The sequence below is a fragment of the Scyliorhinus torazame genome, chromosome 9, assembly GCF_047496885.1.
Source record: "Scyliorhinus torazame isolate Kashiwa2021f chromosome 9, sScyTor2.1, whole genome shotgun sequence".
In the NCBI taxonomy this organism is placed as follows: Eukaryota; Metazoa; Chordata; class Chondrichthyes; order Carcharhiniformes; family Scyliorhinidae; genus Scyliorhinus; species Scyliorhinus torazame.
The window spans coordinates 198,410,363-198,438,123 of NC_092715.1; the positions used below are offsets into that span (position 1 = coordinate 198,410,363).

Sequence of the window (27,761 nt, forward strand, 5' to 3'; positions counted from 1 at the left end):
TTGGGCATACGCCAGCAGTTACACTGTGCTTACAGACCACAGGCAGCCGGGGTGGTTGAAAGACACAATCAGACCCTCAAAACTAAATTGGCTAAATTAAGAGCAGACACGGGACTGACATGGCTTAAGTTGCTCCCCGTTGCCCTCTTCCAGCTGCGGGTTACACCTGCGGGACCGGCCCGGCTCTCTCCCGCCGAGATTCTCTATGGCAGGCCTCTTAGAACTCCTTGGAGCCTGCAGGTTCCCAGACGGGTTCAGTTTCATCAGATGACTGAGGAAATGACCACCTATGTTCTAGCCCTTACGCAAGTGCTCAAGGAACTCCATGGCCAAGTCCGCGCGGCTCACGAGCCATTGCCAAGTACCTAGCTCACTTTCAGTCCAGCCCGGTAGTTATGTAATGGTCAAAAATTGGACTAGGAAGGGGTCGGAGCCGCGATGGGACGGGCCCTTCCAAGTTCTCCTTACCACCCCCACAGCAGTTAAAGTGGAGGGGCGAAGTGCTTGGGTCCACCTACATCACTGTAAATTGAGCCCATCTCCACTACTGTAAAAGGTCGGATACTAACCTGCCTCCCTTCTCCAGTGCTATTTTACAGGTGTGGAGCATGATGGAGTGGCTACGCATCGTCTGTCTGATATTTGGCCTCACTTCGCTTGGCGTGTTATTGGCGATGGACATGGAAAAGGGGAATATTATGTATCTGTGTAGCCCCAACCAATCTACAAGGATACATCACCTATGCACAGGTGATGTTCTTCACTGCCCCCATATACGAGGACATGGTATCGACTCATGGAAGGTCATCAAAGTTAAGGAGAATGCGGGAGTCATGAAGCAGCTGCACCGGCCCCGGCGATGGGAAGGGAACATTATATGGACATTGCCTTGTTTTTGGAATACATGTAAATTTGATTTTGGATGTGTTAAAAGTGGTACAATAAAGGTAACATCAGGCTGTCAGAAGAGTGTAGGAAGAGACCATGAGAAAGAGAAAGGGACTAGAGAGAGGACGGGGCGTGTGAGAAGGGAAGTACAGCTAGAACGTAGGTTACCGGGAGATGCACTTAAGTTAATTAAAGGCCAAACTGAGGAAAACCCGGGTAGTATGAATCTCTTCTACCAGATTTACCACCGTCTGTATGGCCAGGGACGGGTTGTCTGCTACCCAAACCCCGCAGCGGTGTCTAGGTTATTTTCTGTTTCACCGCTTTGGGGCACTCCCCAAACGGTGGTTCATTGTCAGCGTTCCGAGCCATTGCCCGAGCAAGTCACTCTTCCTTACGATCCGGATTCAGCACCACCGGCTATTTGCCTTCCCCTCCCTCGGGATAATTCCCATTCACAGTACGATAGGCTGCGACGGTGGAGGGCGTACATACCTAGCCACTTCACTCCCAATAGGGATTCCCGGTCGTACGAGAATTGCTTCAGCAGTGAAGGATATGGCTGTTTGCTGGTAGAGGTGGACACAAATATAACATGTCTGTTTCCCACCTGTACGGACAGGAGGTGCCATATCACCCAGGCGTCTGGCCAATGCGTTTGTTATAGCACCACTTGCGTTCCATTGAACGCTGGCCTCCAGCTCCTTTGTGGCTGGGCGAATGTCTCTCATATCACTGTTGGGAATAGGGCTTTCTGCATTGCTGGGCGGCCCGAATGGGCATTTCAAAATTGGATAAACTGGGAGGTCCTTACGCAACCGGTATGCTCTTGACTATCTTCTGGCCCGTGAGGGTGGGGTATGCGCCATAGTACAGGGCAAGTGTATTATGGGGATTCAAGACTTGACTGCTAACATTACTAAATTTATGGATCGCATACGGGATCACTTGGACGGGATGCAGGATCCTGACTCTTGGGGTAACTGGGGATTTGGAGGATGGAAGGACTGGTTGATAAATATGGCCATGTATCTAGTGGTAGCTATCGGCTGCATCTTTGTGGGCCTGGCCATCCTTAAATGTGTGATGGGTAGAATGCTGGGTGCACTGGATCAGATCACCGCCCCAATCACCGAGAAAAAAATTTAACTGTTAAAATCCATGAGGGTGAAGCAGATGAAGGGGGGCTAAGACAGGAATTGGAAATGCAGCGACGAATCTTTTTAGATGAGGAACCGTAGCTATAGATTGGATAGTTCGGTTATCATGGAATGATAAAAGGAGGGAATGACGAATGTGATATAAAATAGTTACTTTAGAGTTACTAGTTAATGTAATGTAGAAATAAGCCACTTTGATTTTTGCAGTTAGGGACAAAGGAATTTGAGACCGCATGGAAAAAGCAGGAAGAGGTGTGTCTATGAGGGTGATGCTTCATTGATAGGGGCCAGAGAAAGGGATTGGAAGTGAGCCAATCAGAATAGATCGAACAGGTCAGGAGGGACATAGGCTGACCTATGTCCGTCGAGTATGTGAAACTTGATACCATTTGAACTGATTTTGCAGAGATCCCTTTGTCTGTTAGTTCAGTCGTTTTCTGGAATGAAAGAGGCTGGATGTCTCTTACATTTCTGTAAGATGATTAAGCTTGCAAGCTAAATAAATAACTTCTGTTTACGTGCGAATCCGTCTCAACTTTTATTGAGGCCAGACTGACAGAGAAAGAAATTTGGAGATCAACACTATCACCCATTTGCTTTTCAAAAATCTAAACACCTCTACCTTAAAAATATTTAAAGATTCCGCTTCCACCACCTTTACAGGAGTAGCGCTCCAAAGACACACGGCCCTCGAGTGAAAAGTGTTGCCTTATTTCAGTTTTAAATGGGCGACCGCATATTTTAAACACAGTGGCCCCAAGTTCTAGATTCTCCTATAAAAGTAAACATCTGCTCCATATCCACCTTGTCAAAACCCTTCAGGATCTTCTGTTTCAATCAAGTCGCCTCCTACTCTTCTAATCTCCAGCAGATACAAGCCTAGCCTGTCCATTCTTCCCTCATAAGATGACCCACCCATTCCAGGTTGTTAGTCTGGTAAACCTTCTCTGACCTGCTTCCATTACAGTTATATTCTTCCTGAAATAAGGTGACCAACACTGTACACAGTATTCCAAATGTGGTCTCACTAGTGCCCTGCACAACTCATGCAATAACCTCCCTACTTTATATTAAATTCCCCTCGCAACATACAACAACATTCTATTAGCTTTCCCAATGACTTGGTGTACTTGCATTCTAGCCTTTTGTGATTCATGCACTCGGGACACCCAGATTCCCCATCACCTCAGTTCTGCCATCTCATCTTTTAGCTCAGGGGTTTTCAAAGCACGGATTGCAACCCGCAGGTGGGTCGTGGGCGGGTGTCAGAAGGGTCACGGAGCATGCAGCCGGTAACAATTCTGTCATTCATAAAGGCAAGACGCTCCCTTTAACAAGCCATCGACTCAACATGAAGCTCAGATGTAACACCATTGTAGGGGGTAAATGTGCCACGGCTGCCGTGGCACATGTGCCTTTGTATCAAGCCACTCAACAAGCTCCAATCATTTCTCTCAGCGTCTGCTCAGCTCCAGGTGTAGCTGCCACTCGAATGCTACATTCAAAATCCGTTCGCTTCCAACACTTCCCCTCCGACAGTTAGCATAGCAACAATCCCCAACTGTTAGCATTCTTGCCGTAAGCACAAGGAAATCTTTGATTGAAAGCCAGGTAGAGATCTCTTCCCTTTCCTTGTTGAGTGCTTTGTGAAAATCAGAACATTGTAAAACTGAGACTGGTATGGGGAAATGAATAGAGAGGTGGCCAAATCCTTGTAGTAAATACCCAACAAAAAGCTGCAGCTGCCCTTTTACTTTCTGGGAGTCTTCCGTGTCTGTTAGTTTTACTACTGGATTTTACTGGAAAAGATACTCTGAGCGCAAGACAGCGCTCAAGACCCGGTAAAAATCAGCCATTCATTGAACAAGCCATCGACTCAACATGAAGCTCAGATGTAACACCATTGTAGGGGTTAAGTGTGCCACGGCCACCGGCGCACATATGCCTTTGTATCAAGCCACCCAACAAGCTCCAATAGTTTCTCTCAACGACCGCCCAGCTCCAGGTATCTCTCATGAGTAACTACTTTTCATGCGTGACCCTGGGCAGTGAACTTTTATAGATAGGAGGACATCACGCATGTCTAATCCTATCCTTACTCAATGCAGACACAAACTCAATGCACCAGGGGTTACTGGACAGTGATTACGAACAGGGAAACTATTCCCTCACTTTCCTAGGATAAGAAATGTCCCAAACAGTCTTGAAAGCGAACGTGGCGTGGGTCACGAAGGTCAGCTGGTGTGGGTTCTGAAAGTCAGCCAGTTGGAAAAAAAGTGAGTCTCAGGGAGAAAATATTTGAAAAGCACTGATTTAGCTAAAACGCTCATTTATTTTATTCTTCCTGCCAAACTGGATCATTTCACATTTTCCCACATTATACTCCATTTGCATATGTCCTTTTGTAGGCTCCTTACGTCCTCTTCACAACTACCTATCTTTGTGTCATCAGCAAATTCCTTTAAGCCCTTCATCCAAGTCATTTCCACAAATTATAAACAGTTGATGTTCCAACAAGTGACATGCCACTTGTTACATCTTGCCAACCTGAAAAAGACTCATTTGTGCCTAGCCTCCATGCCAATATGTTACCCCCAACTCTGATGTGGCAACTTACCAAATGCCTCTGGAAATACAAGTACAATACATCCACCAGTTTCCCTTCAGCCACAGCACAGTTTACGTTCTCAAAGAACTCCAGTAAGTTGGTTAAATTGGATTTTCCTTTCACAAACCCACATTGACTCTGCCTGATTACCTTGAGCTTATCCAGGCACCCTGCCATACATCTTTTATAATAGCTTCCAACATTTTCTCTACGACAGGTGTTAAGCTAACTGGTCTGTAGTTTCCCACCTCCTTTCTTTCTCCCTTTTTGAACAATGGAGTTACATTTGCTGCCTTCCAATCTAAAGGGACCTTCCCTCAATTTAGAGTGTTTTTGGAAATGACAAAAGCCTGAGCCAGAGTAAAGCAGAACCTGAAATACTAGCAAGAAATTTAAAGTGATGTAAATTATTGCCTCAAAACAAACAGATCGATTCTTTGTAGTTTGATGATTCATGTTATTAATTTTTTCATTTTTGTTGATACTTATTTGGTAGTAGTTTCCATTGTTTTAGATTGATAGATATTATTTCCATTGCCTTTTTTTAACCATTTTACTATTTTGTTGCCTCGGCCTTTCAAAGGTCACTTTCTAATAATCACAAAGCCCAGAGCGAAGAGCGGGTAGACGATATGGAGTTCTGGGTAGACTGTCAGGAGAGTTTTTAAATAGAGAGTACCTGAGAATAAGTCTCAATTGGAGCGCTTTGAGTAAGATGTTTAAGCACCAGGGCAAGATGTTTAAAGAAAAACTAGTGGCAATAGCACAAGGCAAGGAACCTTGTTTAATTTTTTTGCAAAGTTTAAATGGTAGTCTAAGAAAGAAGAATAGCAGGGCACTTCAGTTCTTGCAAATGCATTCCCTATCCCACATGAAATTAAATTCCAAGATGGGAACCTCAACTGGACCAGGACCAGTACACCAGGCCTGGAGGGTGGGGAAAATAGAATTCATAGAATCCCTACAGTGCAGGAGGAGGCCATTTGACCCATCAAGTCTACCAATCCTCCAAAAGAGCACACTACCTAGGGCTACTCCCCACCCTACCCGTTAACCCACACATTGATTACGGCCAATCCACCTACCTGCACATCTTTGGACATGAAGGGGCAATTTAGTCCAAATAGTCCCACTCTTCCTCGGTCTCTCTCTCTCTCTCTCTCTTCCCCCCCCCCCACCATTCTTGCTCCATTGTCCTGCAATCAATCACACACACATAAAACAACCACCGGACCTGAAGTCCACTTTGCAGGGGGAAAAATAGCTGTAACGAAGACCCTCAAATGGGTACCTCTACAGGCACTCCTCTCCATTCGCCCCCGCATAGACTCCGTACCCTTAAACGAACCCCCACCTTTTCAATATTTGTCTCACAATAATAAAATAACAGATTGGGTAACTGTATGCCCACTGATTGCCTTTCCCCTCGGTAAAAAAAAGCGCTGCGAATCCATTGGGTCTTGCCCACCCAAATAAAACACATAATTTTTATTGACTTTTGCAAAGAAAGATTTCGAAAAGAAAACACAAACTACTGAAGAAACCTGGGAGCATATTCATATTTGCCAACTAGATCCTGCCCGCCAGGGACTGAGGCGCGTTCTCCCACTTCTTCAAGTCAGACATGACCCTATTTACCAAGCACGCAACATTTAATTTATGGAGCGAGGTCCAATCATGGGCCCGCCGGACTCCCAAATAACAAAAGTTGGACTAGGACAGACGACGAGGCAACCTCCCCAGCTCAGCTATTGGGAGATATGGTGGAAAGCCGTTGCTTTGCCCAAGTTCAATTTATCATAGAACCCCTACAGTGTGGGAGGCCATTCTGGCCATAGAGTCTACACCAACCCTCTGAAAGAGCACCCTAGAGAGACCCACACCCCCACTAACTGACAATTTAGAATGGCCAATCCACTTAACCTGCACAGCTTTGGATTGTGGGTAGCACAGTTGCATCACAGGTTCGATTCCCGGCTTGGGTTAACGTCTGTGTGGAGTCTACACGTTCTCGCCGTGTCTGCGTGGGTTTCCTCCAGGTGCTCCGGTTTCCTCCCACAGTCCAAAGATGTGCAGGTTAGGTGGATTGGCCATGATAAATTGCCCATGTTCAAAAAACGTTGGGTGGGGTTACTGAGTTACGGGGATAGGTTGGAGGCATGGGCTTGCGTGGGGTGCTCTTTCCAAGGACCGGTGCAGAGTTGATGGGCCAAATGGCCTCCTTCTGCACTGTAAATTCTATGAATTCTTAGAAATCGGAGCACCCGAAGAATGTGCAAACTTGACACAGACAGTCACCCAAGGTTGGAATTGAACCCGGCTCCCTGGTGCTCTGAGGCAGTAGTGCTAACCTCCATATCCCGAGGAGCCAAAACTCTTAAGCGACTTCATTATCTGCTCCACACTGGAGGATCCGTCGCATAAAACAGCAAATCATTCGTGTACAAAGACACCCTGTGCTCCCTGGCCCTAGATCCCTCCCTCCTAATTCCCCTCAATCTCGTAGATAACCTCAATACTATGGTCAGAGGCTCAATTGCCAAGGCAAACAATAGCCGAGAAATGGACACCACTGCCTCGTCCTTTTCTTCAGCTGGATATATTTTGAGCTCAAGGCATTCGCATGAATGCTCCAGGTAGGGAACCAATATAAAAGCTGGATCCAAGATACAAATCTAGGTCCAAAACCAAACCTTTCAAGGGTCTCAAATTAACCCCCCCCCCCCTATCAATATCGGCCCATCGAGTTTGCACCGGCCCTTGGAAAGAGCACCCCACTCAAGCACACACCTCCTCCAATCCCTCCCCTTAACCTAGTAACCCCAGTTAACCTTTTTGGACACCAAGGACAATTTAGCATGGCCAATCCACCTAGCCCACACATCTATGGACTGTGGGAGGAAACCGGAGCACCCGGAGGAAACCCACGCAGACACGGGGAGAATGTGCAGACTCCGCACAGACAGTGGCCCAGCTGGGAAGCGCACCTGGGACCCTGGAGCTGTGAAGCAACTGTGCTAACCACTATGCTACCGTGCTGCGGTAGTGCCGAATATTGGCCTACAGCTGCATTCCCTGAACAAACTCAGCTGCCTTCCTTTAACAAACCCAGTCTGTTCCTCTGACATAACCCCTGGAAGGCAGGGCTCCAAGCGCATTGCCAAAACCATCACTAACAACTTCGCATCTGTGTTCAATAATGAAATGGAGCGATACAACCCCCACACTGTCAGATCTTTAAAAATGAAGGAAATCGGGCAGCACAGTGCTTAGCACGGCTGCCTCATGGCACCGAGGACCCAGGTTTGATCCCGGCCCCGGGTCACTGATCATGTGGAGTTTGCACATTCAACCAGTGTCTGCCAACCCCAAGATGTGCAGGGTAGGTGGATTGGCCACACCAAATTGCCCCTTAATTGGGAGGAAGAGGAGAATTGGGCACAACTTATTTTTATAACTAAATAAAGGAAACCGACGCTTGTGCCAATGTGTCCAGCAATATCCCCCAAGATATGGAATCGTTAAACACCTTTGACAATGGGACTAGCTGATCTACACATTTCTTATAAAAGTATCAGGAATCCGTCCGGCCCGACGACTTACCCGACATCAAACCCATCTTTTTAATGACCTCTTCCAGCGTCAGCGGGGACTCAAATTTTACCCCTCCTCTCCTGTTCTACAACTGGGATAGATAAACCATCTAGAAACTTCCGGGGGCTCCGATTTGTATAGACTACGATAAAACACCTCAAAAGGTTCACTGACCTTACCTGGGGCGGAAATTAACCTGCCACTCGAGTCCTCCAGCCACACTATTGCCCGAGAAGCCACCTGCCGCCTCAGCTAGTGTGCTAACCATGATTGGCCTTCTCCCCATGTTCAGAAAAAGTCCCCCTTGAGCATCGTAGCTGGCACACAACCCTGCCCGTCGAAAGCAACCCAAATCCTCCACCCCCCCCATGAACGCCTTCAGAGCCTCTTACAAAGTGGAAGGCAAAATCTCCTCACACCTATTAAATCAATGTACTTCCCAATAGCGGAGGAAACCCTCTCATACAATCCTTTAACGGCAACGTAGTCTCTAACCTCCACGGGGGATACTGAGCGGGGCCCAACCCCCACCACCAAATCCACAAAACGTAGAGCACGATCTGAAATCACTATTGCCAAATACCGCGCCCCTACAACTCCTGGATGCAGAGACCTACCCACCACAGTCAATCCAAGAGTAGACCTGATGTACCAGAGAGAAGCGCACACCTCCTCCAATCCCTCCCCTTAACCTAGTAACTCCAATTAACCTTTTTGGACACCAAGGGCAATGTAGCATGGCCAATCCACCCAACCAACACATCTCATTTGGATGTAAAAATCTCCATAAGTCTGCTCCCCACCCCGATCTGCTCTATGAAGGCCAAAAGTGTTTTTGCCACCCCCGAGGAGTAAAAGATTTAGGCCTCGATCTAGCCAGCCAAGGGTCCAGTACACAGTTAAAGTCCTGTAGCCATCTGGGATGGCCACTTCCAGAATACAAAATGGACGCTCACAAAGAATGTAGGGAAACGTGGACAATGCTAGACAACATGCAGGCACATTGCCTGAATGTATATTTGGGAAGCAGTTACCAGACGGAATCGAAACTCTGGGTCGATTAGCATATTGATGGCCCATCTCCGAGGAACAAAGGACTAACACTCAGATAGTTGATACTGTTACAGACATCCCGGTGCCAGAAAGCCACAAACAAAGCAAGGCCAATGGCCACCTAAGATATGCCCAACCATCAGGGCACCCACCCCTTTATTGGTCAAGATCAATACCAGTGATCAAGATGCGGCCCAATTAATTGGGGCCAAGTTTAAGGCCCGCCTAAAAGCACGCGAAGTCCCTCCAAGTATATGAAGGAACCCCAACGAGAGATTCGCTCTCTTGGATTTGGCTCTCAGGCGGAGAGACCCATCCACCAGCATCACCAGAAGCAAGTACGGTCAACGCTCACTACCAGGCAGACGACCTTAGCTGTTCTCCTGTATCTCTTCGAACCCAACAGCCTCAGATCCGAACAACGGTCATTGTTCCTCTGACTAAGTGGGCACCCGAAGTTAAGTATAGGCATTAGCGTTAGAGATAGTTTAGTTTGTAGCACTGTTGTGCATGATCTTATTGTGTGTGTAAATAAAGAGTATTGACTTTGAACTGACTAACTGGTGTATTGACTCTTTGATCGGTATTCGGGTTGAACCTTGTGGCAGTATTGAGAGATACCTGGTGACTCTCAAAGTAGAAACGGGAACATAATTAGGATTAAGAAAGGCGGTCAAATTGACCGCAATATTTATAACCAGATAAACAGAGCAACATTACTGGCGACATCTGACAGGACTCGACCTAGAAGTGGCTTTGTCACTCTGAGAACCCAAATTTGAATTAGAAATCCACTTGGCAAAATGAAAAACCACAAGCGTAAGACCAATACCAATCAAACCTCCAAGATTCGGAAGTGTGTTATTTGCATGCGTACTAACAGGGATACAAGGTAAACCTGAGAGATTTTGTTGCGTAAAACTGTCGGGAGTTTTGTAGGCCGGAAAATAGCGTAAGCCGTACCCGTGTTTACATCACCACTTTATCACCCCCTGTTCCAAATTCAGTAGAGATCCCAGAGATAGCGATAGAAATGGCAATGAAGGGAATGGAACGCCTTATGAACCCTCAAGAATTCGAGGTCGCAGCGACCAGTAGAGTAGGACAGTGTCCCGTATGGGAAGAGATCATCAGAAAATACTTCAAAGGGAAAGGATGGCCCCTATGGAGCAAATTCTGCGCGAATGATTAAACAGGTCCCCGAAGTATAGGGCATCCTTGGTGGGAGAACCTGACAGAGATCCATAAGAAGAGCTTAGGGAAAGCTCATAAGCTGATGGCAATCGTGTCCTGCTTGGCACAATTGCGAGGCACAGAGGAGGTCGTGAGGACGCTCGCAGAGAGATTGAAGAGAGAGATAAGAATAGTGAGGGAATCGTGAGTGAGTACGAGAAAGTTAACAGGGAACTGAGAGAGCAGTTAGAGGCGAAGGACAAGGAGATGGCAGATGTCAAACAGGCACACCAATCTTGTCTCGCCCATTTAAGCAGCTTTCAGTCACAATATGACAAGGCCTACCAAGACACGCAATGTGCGGTGTTGGTAAGAGAGGAAACAGAACACTAAGTCGAGCAGTTACAGAAACAATGTAACGATTTAAAAGCAGCCCTACGATTTAAAAGCACAGTTCCATGACGGAACAAAGGCAGAGCTCGGTAGATCACGCCAAATGCCGAAAGCAAATTGCAAACCCGCAATCTCTGCTTTCTGTACAAAATGGATTCCAGAATAAGTTAGGACCCCAATTAGACCAAAAAAATGGCCCCGATTGGCAGGAGTTAAATGAGACTGCCCATAGATATGTACATGGCACATGTACTCAGGACAAACCACAGAAAAGAAAAGCACCCCCACCCCCAACTCCACAGGCAGAACACAACCCCATGAACCCTGTCACCACACAGCGCAGGGCCACAACAGATGGAGACCCAGATTTTCTGTACACCACCCCATCACTCAATTAAGGGACGCGTGTGATAAGATAACACTGTTCCTACCCACAATCGGACCCACATCATTATTTTGCAAGAGTCAAACAACAGGTGACCATGTACGGCCTGGATTTAAAAGAGCAAGTGAAGCTCTCAGTTTTGAGCCTCGACCCCTCAGTCGTGGCAGTCCTTCCCAACCCACAAAACGTAGGAGGCGGCACCCTCCAAGAAATGCATACAGCGATCCCAAATGCGATCGGCTACAACAAAGGAGACCCCATAGAAGGCCTAAACAAATGTAGGCAGAAAAAGACAGAGCACCCCACAGCGTTTGCTGGGCGCTTGTAGATTCATTTCACAGCGGTATTTGGAGAGTTAGTCCGCACCCATTTGACACCAGAAAATATGGCCAAATGGACTCTAATCCAAATCTCTCATGCGACAGACGCAGGACAGAGAGCTTGCGCAAATTACGACCCCTCCGACGAGGCCCACAATGAGAAATGGGTACTGAAGAGATTGTCCTGAGCTTGGGAACAGTCTGTTCAGGGAAAATCAGCTTACGGTAAAGCAGGGGAAGAGCAGGCAGATGCTAACATGCATCCAGTTAGGACACACCAGAACCCCGCATGGGTAAATGAGGGAAGAAACAACCCACAGCAGCCTAAATCCCAAGAATGTTACAATTGCAGACACTACGCACAAGAGTGCAATGCACCCCAGAAACAGCAGCGCAACCAGCAGGCAGGCACCCTAAATAAAGATAGCCCGTTCCGAGAACGCAGATATGAACGGCACCGATTGACGGTGTTCGGACTTCCCAACTTGGGTCTGCGACACCCTTTGGGACAAGTCCGGAAGACCGGTAGTGGCAGGCACATTCTTTGAACTGACTAACTGGTGTATTGGCGCTTTGATCGGTATTCGGGTTGAACCTTGTGGCGGTATCAAGAGATACCTGGCGACTCTGAAAGTAGAAACGGTAACATAATTAGGATTAAGAAAGACGACCATATTGACCGCCATATTTATAATGAAAATGAAATGAAAATCGCTTATTGGCACAAGTAGGCTTCAAATGAAGTTACTGTGAAAGCCCCTAGTCGCCACATTCCGGCGCCTGTTCGGGGCGGCTGGTACGGGAATTGAACCATGCTGCTGGCCTGCCTTGGTCTGGTTTCAAAGCCAGAGATTTAGCCCTGTGCTAAACCAGCCCCAACCTTATAACCAGATAAACAGAGCAACAGTCCCTTCCCAGGATTAGCTGGTGACAATCCAGATTGGGTATAAAAGCCAGCAACGTGTTAATAAAAACTGCATCATCCCAGTTGGTGCATATACATTGACTAAGACCACCGGGGTACCTGCCAACGACCCACTGACCATTACCTACCCCCCATTCAGATCTATCAGACTCTTAGACTTATCAAAATTGCAGCCCCCCCCGGGCTCTACTGCCAAATCCAAATGAAATACAGGACTCGTACAACTCTTTTGTAACCTTGTCTGATCTAATCCGCAAATGGGTCTCCTGCAACAGCACCACATCAGCCTTCAAACTCCTACGGTGCGCAAACACCCCTTGATCTTTTTACCAGGCAGTTCAACCCTCTCATATTCCAAGTGAGCAGCCTAATAGGGGGTCATCTACCCCCCGACCCAGAGTTAGCCATTCCCACCCTGTGGGACAGTCCAGCAACTACTCAGATGGCCACCAAAACAGAACAAAGAAAAGTTTAAAGCCACCATCAGAAAACAATCTCCCCTCCCACCCGATCAATACTATACCCCCAGCAAACAAGGACTCCTACTCTCCCCTCTTGAACCCGGACTAAAACGAAAATAAAACTCAGCTCATGCTAACAACCCCCCCCCCCCCCCAACCAAACAGTATGAGCTGCAGATACTCCCCATCCCTACGCTCCCGTTAACTAACCATTTAGCTAGCAGGATGGTCCCCACATCTAGTAATAAACATAACAAAAATCCCTAATGCCAACCAGTCCCTCGCCCAAATCCAACTTTAATCGTTCCAGGAAAAGAAAACAAGAACAAGAACACCCATCACTCAAAACCAACAGTAATAATCCAAGTTAAAGGAAGGTAAAGCCGCCATATTCCCAGATGACCATAGGCTGCTCTTCATTTTGAGGGGGAGAGACGACTAGTGGTGGTTTAACCTGAGGATCACCACACCTCAGGCAAGGGCCAAGGTTGAAAAGGCGGGTAGATATGAACAAACTCAGCCGGTATGGGAATTGAACTCTCACTGTAAGCCTTGTTCTGCATCACAAACCAGCTGTCTAGCCCACTGAGCGAAACCGGTACAAAGCTCTATAATGTCCAATTAACACCCCACCAAATCCTAAAAATCACACTGCTACCCCCAGGCAAACATCTCCCAACCAAAATAATTAACAATTATCTTGATCCCAGTCCATGTTTCTGCACAAACGCCTCAGCCTCATTGAGCCTCAAAGTAATAATCTTTCGATTCACAAGTCACTCAGAGGTGCATAGGGCAAAGCAAACCAAATTAACATTGTTCCGATGCACCGATGCAATGCAGCCTTGGCCTTGTTGAATGCTGCATGACTCAACGACCTGTGGGCCCGAACTAACGCAGGAGACAACGCATTTCCCCCTCCCCCACCATCTTCCAAAACAACTGCAACACAAATTGTGTTAGGTTCAGACCCTCCAAGCCCTCCGGCAACCTAACAATCCTAGGGTCTTCAGGAATAATTTTCCAAATCGTCCACAGTGGCCCTTCATGCCTTGCTGTCACCGGCCAACTGCGTGATTTCCACTTCCAGTGAGGTGATCCGGTCACCTAGCCGTGAAAAGAGCCACCTCCACCTCTTTTAACTCTGTGCTCTGCACCTTGACCATTTCATCTATTTTTGCCAAGGCCGCTTGAACAGAGAACATCGTCCCCTTAATTGTTCTCTCATGTCCCCAGAGAGCTCACGCCATAGTTTCTGAAGTTCCCCCACCAGGATGCCTCTAATCATCTCAGCAGTTAATGGAGTGGCTACCGACGCTGCAGGAGCCTTGGCCATTTTTGGCTCTCCTACATTTCGCCACTGGAACAATATTTATACAAACATGCTGGAAGGATCATCAGATAAGACCATATGTGTTGAACCAAGGAAGATTAGAAAAGGGCCATCACAAATTTGGGATATTATTCCCGGCCAAACTCTGGGTACCATTCAAGGGGAAGGAGCAGTTTTTTTGTTTTTTTTTAATAAACACCCCAGCGGCAGTGGAGGAGTTCGTTAGAGCGAACAACTGGGGGACAGCCGCATCTGCCATCATGAAAGCGACGGGGATGGAAAAGGAAGAATCGGAAGAAAGAGCGGTGGGCAGACCATAAACAGAGACAATAAGATCACGAACTGTACACACGTGTTTGGTGTACTGCACGGGACTGTGCTCACTCGTCCCCAGGCTCGTTCCATCTCTCAATGCAATGGGGGGGGGTGCGCAGAGCAAGGTGAACGAGGGTGAGAAACGCAGGCAGGAGGGCGACACAAGGGCTAGAAAAAGGAAGGTAAAACAAGACCAGTGCAAGTACTGGGAGGGGGAACACCGTGCTAGTGAGGACAGCCAGCACGGGAAGGCAGGGAGAAAGGAGGGCCGTGGCGTGCCTCTCAGGGGAGATGGAGCGCCTGGCACAAAGAGGGGGGTGGAGGGGACAGGGCAGAAGGGGGGGGGGGGGGGGGGGGGTTGGGACAGAGGGACAGGGACTATGGTTGGGGGGGGGGGAGGAAGGAGTCGGGGGGAGAGCGCAGAACAGTAGAGAAATAAAAAGAGACAGGTGAGGTAGACGCACAAACACAGGCCTCTGCGGGCAGGGAGCAGGGCGAGGAACCAAGATGGCGCCACAAACAGCCACTCGAGGCGGCTGCAGGGCGGAGGGAGGCCCTGGAGTGCAGGGGCGCAGCCACGTGGCGTACACCCAGCTGGCGGCCATGTTGGGTGCCCCCTGGACAAAAGGAAACCCCGGAGCCCGACCTCATGGCGAGAGCGGCGACTGTGGCCATTTGAGATGGCCCCCTAACGAAGGGAAACCCCCGAGTGCAAGGGCGCCCAAGTATGGGTGATCCCGCAGCACCCGGCGGGGGGGGGGGATGGGCAATATTAATAAGCAAGAGGACGAGGTTTACGGAAACCAAGCCAATTACGGACGCAGAGGCACGGTATGTCATGATCAGCGGTGTCCTGGAAGGGGCACCAGTCGTACTGGTAAATGTGTACGCTCCCAACTGGGACAACACAGAATTCATAAAGAAGACCATGGCAGAAATCCCCAACCTTGACTCACACCGACTAATCATGGTGGACAGGCTTTGGGGGGGGGGGGGGGGGGGGAGAGAGAGAGAAGGAGAGAGAGAGAGAGAGAGAGAGAGAAAGAGAGAGAGAGGGGGACTTCAACTGTGTACAGGACCCACTGACCAACCGACCAAACCCCAGAGCAGGGAAAAAGACTGGCATGACTAGGGAACTAGGAGCATTTATGGAGCAGATGGGGGCGGTGGACCCATGAAGGTTCCTGCACCCAGGAGAGAAGGATTTTTTCATACTTCTCAAAAGTACACAAGGTATGCACCCGTATCGACTTCTTTGCAGTGGGGAAATCGGTGCTTCCAGGGATCACGGGAATGGAGTACTCTGTGATCGTTATCGCTGACCACGCTCCACACTATATAGACGCGAGGGTGGAGACAGGCCGGGCCCAGCGCCCCTTGTGGAGGCTGGACATAGGCATCCTGGCCGACAAGGCCTTCTGTCAAAAAACATCACGGGCCATAGGCGACTATGTTAGTAACAACCGAAACGGGGAGGTCTCACCCTCCACGTTCTGTGAGGCACTGAAGGCCGTGATTAGAGGAGAGCAAGCAGAGATAGGGAAGAGAGGATAGCCAGGCAACAACTGGTGGACTCCATCCTGGAAGTCGACAGAAAATACTCCGAGGCCCCGACTGTAGAGCTGCTGGTGAAGAGAAGATGCAAATGGACTTTAACCTGCTATCCACTAGGAAAGCAGTGTACCAACTCCACCAGACACGGGGTCCTTCTACGAACGCAGAGACAAGATTGGCCGCCTATTGGCTCACCAGCTGAGAAAGCAGGCAGCCACAAGGGAAATAGTGCAGGTAAAGGATAGCAGAGGCAGACTGGTAACAGAACCAAAGGAGGTCAATCGGGCATTTGAGACTTTGTACCGGGGACTGTGAGCCTCCGAGCCCCCTAGTTCCTAGACGGACTGGAACTACCAGTTGTGGGGGAAAACAGACGGGGGGGGAGAGAGAAGAGAGCTGGAAGCACCAATAGACCTGGGAGAAATCATGGGGAGCATCAGCTCCATGCAGGCGGGGAAGGCACCGGGGACCTCTTCTACAAAAAATTTGCACCAGTCCTGGCCCCACTCTTAAGGGACATGTTCGCGGACTCACTGGCAAGGGGCACCCTGCCACCCATGCTAGCACAGGCCACAATTTCACTGATACCCCAAAAAGATAAAGACCTGACGGAATGTGGATCATACAGACCCATTTCACTGCTGAACGTGGATGCGAAAATACTCGCAAAGGTCCTGGCCAAAAGGCTGGAGGGCTGCGTACCAGAGATGGTCGCAGAGGACCAAATGGGCTTTGTCAAGGGTAGGCAGCTCACAGCGAACATCAGGCGGCTGCTGAACGTAATAATGACCCCCTCCAGGGAGAGACAATCACACAGAAAAGGCCTTTGACAAATTCAAATGGAAAGACCTCCTCTAGGTAGGGAAACGGTTTGAGCTTGGAGTGGGGTTCACCGCCTGGGTGAGGCTCCTGTACAACGCTCCCAAAGCAAACATCTGAACTAACACCACCAGCTGTGAATACTTCCAGCTGCAGAGGGGAACAAAACAGGGCTGCCCCCAGTCCCCACTCTTGTTCGCACTAGCGATCAAACCCCTGGCGATAGCCCTGCGGGACGCTAAAAGCTGGAAGGGAATCCGGAGAGGAGACAGAGCACAGAGCCTCACTCTATGCAGATGACCTGCTCCTCTATGTCTCGAAGCCACAGGAGGGACTGAAGGCAATACTACAAATACTGAACGAGTTCGGAACCTTCTCGGGCTACAAACTTTTAAAAATAAATTTAGAGTACCCAATTCATTTTTTCCAATTAAGGGGCAATTTAGCATGTTCAATCCACCTACCTTGCACATCTTTGGGTTGTGGGGGCAAAACCCACACAAACAGGGGGAGAATGTGCAAACTCCACACGGACAGTAACCCAGAGCCGGGATCGAACCTGGGACATCGGTGCCGTGAGACTGCAGTGCTGCCCCGGGCTACAAACTTAACTTGGGCAAAACAAAGGCATTCCCATTGAACCCAAACGGGGGAGGGAGACAGCTGGAGGGGCTCCTGTTCAAAACAGCCCAGAACAGATTCCGCTACCTGGGGATCCAGACAGCCAGAGACTGGACACAGGTCCACAAGTGGAACTGACCAGCCTGGTGGAGGAAGTAAGAAGAGACCTTCAAAAGGTGGGGCTCACTCCCACTCTCCCTGGCAGGGAGAGTGCAGATGGCCAAGGTGAACATACTGCCAAGGTTCCTCTTCCTGTTTAGATCCATTCCGATCTTCATCCCCAAGGCCTTTTTCCAAAACGTAGACAGTCTAATCATGGCGTTTGTGTGTGTGTGTGTGTGTGTGGGGGGGGGGGGGGGGGGGGGGGTACGAACCTGAGAATTTCCAAACAGACACTGCAAAGAAGGAAAATCAAAGGGGGTTTGGGCTTACCAAAGCTACAATACTACAACCAGGCAGCAACGGCAGGTAGTGTCATGTGAGAGTACCTTTAAGACATGGATGTTTAAGCAATGTCCTTTAAAGAAAACAGTGATGTCAGAGAGTGGGTGGGGCAGAGCTCAGGTCAGCCATTTTGAGTTTTCAGTTTAGTTTTGCCGTTTGGAGGAAAAGAGCTGGGGGTGTGTTTTGCAGTGAGCTGGATCTCTGCCATGAAAGACTATCTCTGGATCATTTGGGTGATTTAAACTTATAATCGTGAAGCCTTTAACCTGACGTGATTTTGTTTAAAGGTGTTAAGTCTCTTGGAAGTTTGAAGGAACATTTTAAGGAGTTATTTACTGTTGCAATATTTTCTGAGTTATCTTTGAAGTAAGGGGTGTTAAGAGATCCAATGTTTATTTAAGATGTTAAGTTGAGTTCATGGAATAAACAGTGTTGTGTGTTTAAAAACCCACGTGTCCATAATTGTAATCCCACACCTAGGGAAAAAGCAGTGTGCTAGGAAAAGCAACAAATCCATTAAAGGGAGAGGTTTGTTGAACTCCATGATACATTTTGGGGTTCTGAAAAGCATCGCCCATAACAATAGTGAGGGGATGGGTACAAGAACCCGACACAGATTGGATACAAATGGAGGAGGCATCCTGTTAAGGAACGACCCTCCGGGCCCTGGCCACGGCAGCACTCCCATCCTCCTCAACAAGATACACAACAAGCCCAGTAGTAGCGGCCATGCTGAGAACGTGGACCCAGCTGAGATAACATTTTGGGATAGCCAAAATGGCCCCCATATGCGGCAATCACAGATTCCCCCAGCCATCTTGGATACCACCTTCAAAAGATGGAGGCGGGAAGGGGGCACATTGACGGTCAGGGACTTCTACGTAGGCCACAGACTGGCGACACTAGACGAACTGACGAGCAAGTGGAGGCTAGCAAGAGGACAGGAAATGAGACACCTCCAAATAAAACACTTCCTCCGCCAAGAGACAGTAGAGTACCCCGGGGCCCCAGAAACCACACGACTAGAGGACCTGGTAGGCACAGGCAACGAGAAGGGGGGGCTATGTGGGAAAATATACAGACAGCTACTGGACAGAGCCGGGACTCCACTGGACGAGACCAGACAAAAATGGGAGGACAAACTGGGGATAGAGGTAGGCTGGGGACTCTGGAGCGAAGCACTGAGCAGGGTGAACTCCACCTCCCCCTGCGCAAGGCTAAGCCTAATGCAGCTCAAAGTGGTGCACAGAGCACACCTGACCAGAACCCGAATGAGCAGGTTCTTCCCGGAGGTGGAGGACAAATGTGAGCGGTGCCAGAGGGGCCCGGTCAACCACACCCACATGTTTTGGGCTTGCCCCAAGCTTGCTGGGTTCTGGGCAGCCTTCTCAGAAGCAATGTCCAGGGTTATGGGGGAGAGGGTGAAGCCATGCCCTTTAGAGGCAATCTTCAGGGTATCGGAGCAGCCAGAGTTACACATGTGGAAGGGGGGTCAACGCCCTCGCTTCCCTAATCGCATGCCGGAGAATCCTGCTCGGCTGGCGATCAACAGCACCCACAGCTGCAGACTGGCTCGCTGACCTTTCAGAATTTCTCCACCTGGAGAAGATTAAGTATGCCATCCGAGGGTCAGAGGAAGGCTTCCTGGATACTTGGGGGCAGTTTGTCAGGCTGTTCCGAAACCTGTTCGAGGCCAGCAACGAGGAAAGGGCCATCACATTGCTGGGTTTGGATTGAAAGCCTTCACAGTTCTAGGGAGATATAGAAATAAACATGTCAACAAATTGCTGACCGATGAAAACAACAGGGTAATTAGGAGATTGCAGCTACCCTACAGTTAATCAGATAGCAATGGTGTTTAAGAGGGTGCAGAACTTTTGGAAATCTATTCACATGGGCGGCAAGGTAGCACAGTGGTTCACACTGTGGTTTCACAGCACCAGGGTCCCAGGTTCGACTCCCAGCTTGGGTCATGGTGCAGAGCCTGCACGTTCTCCGTGCCTGTGTGGGTTTCCTCCGGGTGCTCCGGTTTCCTCCCGCAAGTCCCAAAAGACATGCATGTTAGAATCATAGAATTTACAGTGCAGAAGGAGGCCATTCGGCCCATCGAGTCTGCACCGGCTCTTTGAAAGAGCACCCTACCCAACCGCACACCTCCACCCTATCCCCATAACCTATTAACCCCACCAAACACTAAGGGCAATTTTGGACACTAAGGACAATTTATCATGGCCAATCCACCTAACCTGCACATCTTTGGACTGTGGGAGGAAACCGGAGCACCCGGAGGAAACCCACGCACACACGGGGAGAACGTGCAGACTCCGCACAGACAGTGACCCAAGCCGGGAATCGAACCTGGGACCCTGGAGCTGTGAAGCAATTGTGCTAACCACTATGCTACCGTGCTGCCCATGTTAGGTGAATTGGACGTTCTGAATTCTTCCTCGTGAACCTGAACAGCCGCTGGAATGTGGCGACTAGGGGCTTTTCACAGTAACTTCATTGCAGTGTTAACCTAAGTCTACTTGTGACAATAAAAGATTATTAGGAGATTTTTTTAAAAGAAACAGGCTACAGGTAGCAGACCCAAGAGATGGGCCAGTTCTAGCCTTTGTTTCAGGAAATGAAGCTAGGCAGGTGGAAGAGGTATTCGTGGTAGTGATCACAATTAGTTAGATTTAGTGTAGTTATGAAAAAAGACAAAGATAGGCCAGCAGTAAAAGTTCTCAATAGGGGAAATTAGTGTCAACCTGAGAGACAGTATAGGGCAGCACCTTTCAAACTTTTTTGCCCAGGACCCATTTTTAACCAACCAACATGCTTCGGAACCCACATCGGCCGACCTTCGTGACCCACACTGGCAAACCTTCATGTCCCACGCCGCCCGAACTTTGCAACTCACCATTTTTACTTACCTTTAATGTGACAGGCGAGCCTGCCCGGTCCTCACATCCTCACTTGCTTTGTTATTCAATGTTATATTTCTCATAATGACTTCAGCTAATGAGTTAAGATCTCACTGCATCCGTTGAAAAAAATAAAGAGGTTTGTCCTCGAACTCGTCATGTTTAGTCTTCAAATGTCTTTTGAAGCTTTGAGGGTTTTAAAATTTAATTTGCCAGTGCTTCCCTGCATGTAGCACATGTGACCTTGGAATACAGATTTGCAGTGACACAAATAATAAACCCATAGCTAAAGTGATGTTTATGCCGCTTTGTTCCTGATTTCAGCTTATCCTTCATGAGTTGTTCACCACAGGCCCTGGAGTTCACATCAGCACTTACTGGCAGCTGCAAAATGGAACAATCTCTCTCGTGTCCAGAACATTTGATGTCAGCGCATGATGCATGACCTGTTCTCTGCCACCGCTCCAGGCAGGAAGACTCCAGCCACGCAACAAAAAACATCTGCTCCTGGGTCAGCGCGCTGACTTCAGGAGGCGGCGTTCTGCCCTGCTGGGTTCCGGGCCTGCGCACATATGCAGAATGGCCGGCATTCTGAAAGCCAGTCATGGCCGACATTTCTAAAAGCTGATTATGCCATTGTACACTACTTTCCGCAATCGGGAACGTGTGGCGCAGGACCCCAAGATCGGGAACACCACGGCGCATGGGCCAGCGACCCTCCTAAACCCGCCAGCGACCTAACCACAGGTCGCAACTCCGGGTTTGAAAATGACTGCTATAGGGCCAAAAAAAAGTGAAAGGGTGATACTCCCAAATAAAGGGCCCCAGGAAAGGATGAAGTAAAGGGAAGTTTACATCAAATACCAAGACCTCAGAAAGCCCAAGAGGATAGAAAAAAGTGGAAAGGTGAAATCATAAAAATTAGGAAAACAAAGCGAGAGCATAAAAAAAATGCTAGCAAATAAAATCAAAAACTCAAAGATCTTCAGAAAAGACAGGAACACTGCAAACGCCGTAAAGAGTGAGAAATATTAAACAATATAAACAAAGGAGGAGAACATTAAGGGGTTCGCATCTCAAAGCAGGTACAAATACAAATACAAAAAAAATTGCCAGGTCGAATGAAATGCCTCACGGCAAGAGAAATAAAGATGCAAACAGCAGAGGACCGACAGTCATTTTTCAACCCTCTCATGATACACCCATGGTGAGTGTACTGGAATCTGTTAACATGGCAGACTATCCCTTCCTAACCAGAATAATTGCACAACAGCCTTGACCTCAAGGGTGAGTAAATTATTTGAATAATATTGAGGTGGAGTGTTAATCATCATTTAGAAAGGAACCGTCAACTGCGGTCAACTTTTTTTTTGAATGAAACAATGTTATGCTTGAATACCCTATTTAATTTTCTGAACAGGTAACAAAAGGAAGATAAATGATTGCAGCGTGTTTGATACAGTTTACTTGGATTCAATGCTTTAAACGGTATATATGATTGAGACAAATATAGAGGGCGTGACGAAGAAGTTTGCAGATGATACAAAAATTGCTTGTGTGATTGATAACAAGGAAGCTCTAGAAATAGAGCACTGAACTTCTCCAGGTGGGCAGAAAAGTAGCAAATGGAAATCACTTCAGAGAAGTGAGGCAATGTACAATAAATGGCAGGCTATTGAGGAGTGTAGAGGAATGGAGTGTCCACAGATCCCTGAAGGTAACAGGACAGTTGGATAAAGTGGTTAAGGTATATGGGATTCTTTTTTTTTGATATTTCCTTATTCTCCTCCTTTTTCACATTTTCTCCCAAATTTACACCCACCAACAATAAACAATAATCTGTAACAAATATGTCAATCCCCATATCAATAACAGCGATCCCATCCTCCCACCAAACCCCAAACAGTAGGTCCGACACCCCGAATATGTCCATCCGGGTGCCCGGGTCCAGTTTCACGTGCACCACTTTAGAAATTACCCTAAAAACCGCCTTTCAGTAATCCTCTAGCTTTGGACAGGACCAAAACATATGAACGCAATTAGCGGGGGCCCCCCGCAACGTTCACACACATCTTCTACTCCTTCAAAGAATCGGCTCATCCTCGCCCTCGTGAGGTGTGCTCTGTATACCACCTTCAGCTGTAGCAGCCCCAATCTCACGCACGAGGTGGAGGCCATCACTCTCCGGAGCACCTCACACCAGAACCCCTCCTCCATATCCTCTCCCAATTCTTCCTCCCACTTTGCTTTGATCCCTTCCAGTGGTGCCTTCAAAATAGCTCCGTAAACCACTGACACTACCCCCTTCTCCAGTCCCCGTCGTCAGCACCTCCTCCAGCAATGTGGAGACCGGCTCCTCCGGGAAGTTCTGCATCTCCTTTCTGGCAAAATCTCGAAACTGCATGTATCTAAACATTTCCCTCTGCTCCAGCCCATACTTCGCTTCCAGCTCCTTCAGTCCTGCAAACCGACCCCTAAGAAACAAATCTTTGTGCCTTAATCCCCTTCTCCTCCCATTTCCGAAAATTTCCATCCCACCTCCCTGGCTTAAATCGGTGGTTCCCCTGAATCGGCATTTCCCTTGACCCTGCCCCCAACCCGAAGTGTTGGCGAAACTGCCTCCAAATTCTCAATGAAGCTATTATTACCGGACTCCCCGAGTACTACCCCAAAGGGCTATCAGGAGCGGCGCTGTTGCTAGTGCTTTCAATCCCGACCCCCTGCACAAACTCTCCTCCATTCTGACCCACTGAGAATCAACAACTCTGACCCAGCTCCGCACCTTCTCCACATTCGCCACCCAGTAGTAATACATCAGGTTCGGAAGACCCAACCCCCCCTGCCTGCCTTCCCCGCTGAAGCAGCACCTTTCTAACTCAGGCCACCTTCCCTCCCCATATGAACAACGTAATCCTTCCCTCAATCTCTCTGAAAAAAGCCTTTGGCAGACATTGAAAAATAAACAGAAATCGCGGCAACACGTTCATTTTAATCACCTGTACCCGAGCCGCCAGTAACAGAGGGAGACTGTCCCACCTTGCCAGACCAGCTTTCACTCTCCCCACCAAACTAGAAATGTTGTACCTGCGGAGCCCCTTTGCCCCCCCCCACTCCCCCCACTCCCAGGCAACCTACACCCCCAGGTAATATGGGATTCTTTTATTAGCTAAGCAATAGAACATGAGCAGGGAGGTCAGGTTAGAAACGGATTAAACACTAGGTTGGCCACAGCTAGCGTATTGGTAATCACATTACAGGATGAACATGATCGCATAAGGGAGGGCATTGAGGAGACATACAAGGACATTACTAGGAAAGGAGAATTTTGGCTATGAGGATGCCTGGGGGCAGGCTGCAGATGAATGGGCTGGAGACTGGCCCGAGAAAGGGGATGGCTGATCGGGGAGAAAGAAGAGAAGACCCCCAACCGGGCTGGTTAAGAGGGCACGCGTGTTCGCGCATTTGAGTGGACTGAAGGCGGACGTGGCAATGTTGCAGGAGACGCACCTTAGAGTAACTGACCAGGTCAGATTAAGGAAGGGATGGGTCTGACAGGTCTTCCACTTGGGGCTGGACTAGAGAGGTCATGATCCTGATTAATAAGCGAGTGTCATTCGAAGCGGGAAGAATAGTTGCAGATGTGGGGGGTCAGTACATAATGGTCAGTGGAAAGCTGGAGGGGCTGCAGGTGCTACTCATGAATGTGTATGGGCCGAATTGGGATGATGTGGAGTTCATAAGAAGGATGTTGGGGAAGATCCCGGACCTGGATTTGCATAAGCTGGTTATGGGGGGGGGGGGGGGGGGGGGGAAAGGAGAGAGAAAGACTTCAACACAGTCATGAACCCAGGGCTAGACCGGTCTAGCTCAAGGACAGGCAGGGTGCCAGCAATGGCAAAGGAGCTAAAGGGGTTTATGGAGCAGTTGGGGAGCGGGGGGGGGACGGGGGGGGGACCCATGGAGATTTGGGCGGCCGAGAGAGAGTGGTTTTCCTTCTACTCACACGTGCATAAAAAGTGTACTCCCGGATTGACTTTTTTTAATCCTGAACAAGGGGTAGTGGACACGGAGTACTCAGTGATCACAATCTCGGATCATGCCCCACACAGGGTTGACCTACAGGTGAGCAAGGAGAGTAGTCAGCGCCCGCACTGGAGGCTGGACATGGGACTTTCAGCTGATGAGGTGTGTGGGCGGCTGACGAAATGCATCCGCACTACACGGGGGAAGCTTCGGCTGCGGTGGTCTGGGAGGCGGTGGTGAGAGAGGAGCTGATCTCGATAAAGAAAATACTACAGGTCAACAGTAGGTATGCGGAGACTCCAGAAGCAGGGCTTCTAAGGGAACGACGGAGGCTACAGGTGGAGTTTGGCTTGTTAACTACAGGGAAGGCGGTAGAGCAGCCGAGGATGCAACGGGGGGGCGATCTATGAATATGGGGAGACGGCCAGTAGAATGCTTGCGCAGCAGCTTAGAAAGCTGGAGGCGGCCAGGGAGATTGGGAAAGTAAGGGTCAGAGATGGGAACCGGGTCGGAGATTCAGCTGGGGTCAATAAAGCGTTCGAGGCATTCTACAGCAGGCTGTACGAGTCGGAACCCCGAGCTGGGCTGGAGGGGAGGAGGCAATTCTTCAGGGGGCTCAAGTTCCCGAAGGTTGATGAACACTTGGTAGAAGGGCTGGGGCACCCGATCGGGTTGAAAGAGTAGCAGATGGGCTAAAGGCCATGCAGTCGGGTAAAGCCCCGGGATCGGATGGGTACCCAGTGGAGTTTTACAAAAAGTTCTCTGGGATGCTTGGGCCACTGCTGATGAGGTCATTTAATGAGGCATGGGAGAGAGGGGGGCTGCCCCCGACGATGTCACAGGCCACAATCTCATTGATCCTGAAGCGGGATAAGGACCTGGAGTTATGCAGGTTCTACAGACTGATCTCCCTATTAAATGTAGACGCCAAATTGTTGGCTAAGATCTTGTCCTCAAGGATGGAGGACTGCGTCCCGGACGTGATTGGGGAGGACCAGACGGGATTTGTTAAGGGGAGGCATTTGGTGGCCAACCTAAGAAGGCTGTTGAATGTTATCATGATGCCCCCAGAAGGTAGGGACTACCCCCTGTTCAGGATTTTAAAAAGTCAACCCGGGAGTACACTTTTTACGCACGAGAGAGTAGAAGGAAAACTCCTTCACTCTCGGCCGCTCACTGGAGGTACTGGTCGCAATGGACACAGAGAAGGCATTTGCCCGGGTGGAATGGGATTATCTGTGGGAGGTATTGGGGCGGTTTGGATTTGGTCGGGGCTTCATTGACTGGGTCAGGCTGCTGTATCAGGCGCCCGTGGCGAGTGTTCGGACGAACAGGCTGACATTGGGCTATTTTAGGCTGCACGAGGGGATGAGGCAGGGATTCCCCCTCTCCCCGCTATTTTTAAAAATATATATATATATTTTATTCAAATTTTTCGGCCAAACAAAACAGTACAAAGGTTTTTCCCTTTTTACAACAATAAAACAACATAAATAACAGTGACCGTTTTTAACAAATAAATAAATATTATATAAACCAAATGGCAACTGCCATAACAAAAATAATAGCTCTCCCAAATAATAAAATCAAGCAATCCAATATACATAACCAAGTACAAATATCTATACAAAAACACCCCCGAGGACCCCCGAGGACCCACCCGAGGCCCCCCCCTCCCTGGGTTGCTGCTGTTACCTTCCCATTTCCTTTATCGTTCTGCGAGGTAGTTAATGAACGGTCGCCACCGCCTGGTGAACCCTTGAGCCGAACCCCTTTTAGGAAGTGGGTGGTGTCATAATATACACACAAGTATATGATGGTGCACAGATAGACAATGAGTGACACAAAGGATGACCAATGAACATACAGAACACAGCCGCCAATCACCAGACAGGACACGTCCACTATATACCGTGGGCAGCACGGTAGCCTTGTGGATAGCACAATTGCTTCACAGCGCCAGGGTCCCAGGTTCGATTCTGGCTTGGGTCACTGTCTGTGCGGAGTCTGCACATCCTCCCAGTGTGTGCGGGGGTTTCCTCCGGGTGCTCCGGTTTCCTCCCACAGTCCAAAGATGTGCGGGTTAGGTGGATTGGCCATGATAAATTGCCCTTGGTGTCCAAAAAGGTTAACTGGGGTTACTAGGTTAAGGGGAGGGATTGGAGGAGGTGTGTGCTTGAGTGGGGTGCTCTTTTCAAGGGCCGGTGCAGACTCGATGGGCCGAAAGGCCTCCTTCTGCACTGTAAATTCTATGATATAACCAGGGGGCACTAGTTTTCCCGCTCTCTCGGGATGCAGCCTCTGAGACAGTCAGAGCCTGTGAGCAACAACTAGAACATCCACCATGTGGTAGTAAGATAGTCTGGTCAGGTTAGCCTCAGGTCTCCAGTCAACTCAGCATAGTGTCAACCCACAGTTCAAGCATGTTTAATAGTTGAGAGTTTAATAAAATAGAGTTGCATTTCTTTCTTCAAGTGCTGGAAGCCCGTCTCTCTCCCTCTGCTGCAGTAAACGCAGACCTCGCAGACCCAGCACATCAGGTGGTGGTGTTTGGGGGGGGGTTCCCCCAGTGTGGGAGCGAGTAGAGGCGGCATCTTGTAAGGGCACTAGTTTTGGGCATTGGTAACAGCGCCTCTGCCGTTCCCGCCGGCACGCTGCTCCACCAGCCCCATGATGGTCGCGGCCCCGAGTCTGGGGGCAATGGAGGAGACATGTGGGAGCATCGGTCTGGTCCCCAATTTGCAATAATTTCTCGTTTGCCCCAGGGAGGTTAGATGGGGGGT

At 49.0% G+C, this 27,761-nt stretch overlaps 1 protein-coding gene across 5 annotated transcripts in view; it reads right to left on the minus strand.

The window, feature by feature from the left end:
* dennd4c (DENN/MADD domain containing 4C) overlaps positions 1 to 27,761 on the minus strand; it is a 287,047-nt gene that overhangs the window by 193,616 nt on the left and 65,670 nt on the right. Inside the window, exon 1 of one of the 5 annotated variants that reach the window (XM_072516947.1) lies at positions 20,965 to 21,363. The exons of the other annotated variants lie outside the window; for them this stretch is intronic. The gene's annotated coding sequence lies outside the window, so the exon portion shown is untranslated. Of the gene's footprint in view, positions 1 to 20,964; positions 21,364 to 27,761 lie in introns of those variants that run through there. 5 annotated transcript variants of the gene reach the window in all.